General features: G+C 43.1%; 1 pseudogene; it reads left to right on the top strand.

The window, feature by feature from the left end:
• The first annotated feature begins 399 nt into the window (after positions 1 to 399).
• On the top strand, positions 400 to 553 carry LOC145278559 (U2 spliceosomal RNA; annotated as a pseudogene).
• The last annotated feature ends 535 nt before the right edge of the window (positions 554 to 1,088 follow it).

Below are 1,088 nucleotides of genomic sequence, written 5' to 3'. Positions count from 1 at the left end.
GATGATAGTTTTGAGAACGACATTTTTTTTTTTAATCATCTGTTCTTTTTTTACTTTTGTTTCACGTGGTTTCATATATTATTTATGGATGGCGAAGAAATAAGGCCATTCAGGAAAATATTTACATTGTAATTACAATACTGGGAAAGCTTAGCGGTGCGTGAAAGAAGGGAAATTTTATAACGGTCGCCGGTGTCCATAGGCTCACGTCGTGTCGACCATTTCAGTAGTCGTGTCAGAATACAGACATAGATAAATCATTTACAAAAACTGTGATTAATACGATACGTGGTCAAGGGCAAGACACAAATAGGAGGGATAACCCCCCGCCCCCCCAAAAAAAAACAACAAAAAAACTACCTAAGCTGTTCGTCATCAAAAGCAAGAATTAAGTTGGATAACCATTCTTGGCCTTTTGGCCAAGATCAAAGTGTAGTATCTGTTCCGGCAGATGCTGCAAGCTATGACTAGCAAAGACCAGATGTGGGGGCAACCCCACATGCCTGACCTTTAACCAGCTCCCATTTCCCACCTCTCGGGAGCTGGTCCCCTTTTTCCCTTCCCCCTCCCTTCACTCCTCACATTAAAAATCGGCCTTGTGCCTAATTTGCTCGGTGGGGGAGCAAATAAATACCATCTGTTCCGGCAGATACTACACTTAAGATAATTTGTACCAGTCAATGGAGGGGAAACCCTCTATACTGGGACAATTATTATTTTTGGTAACCAGAGTGACCCCTTTTAGGGGAGCTGGTTTTTACCTCACATTAAAAACGGCCTTGTGCCTAATTTGCTCAGTGGGGGAGCAAATAAACACCATCTGTTCCGGCAGATACTGCACTTAAGATAATTTGTACCAGTCAATGGAGGGGAAACCCTCTATACTGGAACAATTATTATTTTTGGTAACCAGAGTGACCCCTTTTAGGGGAGCTGGTTTTTACCTCACATTAAAAACGGCCTTGTGCCTAATTTGCTCAGTGGGGGAGCAAATAAATACCATCTGTTCCGGCAGATACTGCAAGCTATGACTAGCTAGGACTAGCTATGACTAGCAAAGACCAGATGTGGGGGCAACCCCACATGCC

This window comes from Euprymna scolopes, chromosome 6 (assembly GCF_053919585.1).
Source record: "Euprymna scolopes isolate OS-2025 chromosome 6, ASM5391958v1, whole genome shotgun sequence".
In the NCBI taxonomy this organism is placed as follows: Eukaryota; Metazoa; Mollusca; class Cephalopoda; order Sepiida; family Sepiolidae; genus Euprymna; species Euprymna scolopes.
Note: the sequence above shows the minus strand (reverse complement) of the source record. Positions and strands in the feature narration are given on the sequence as shown.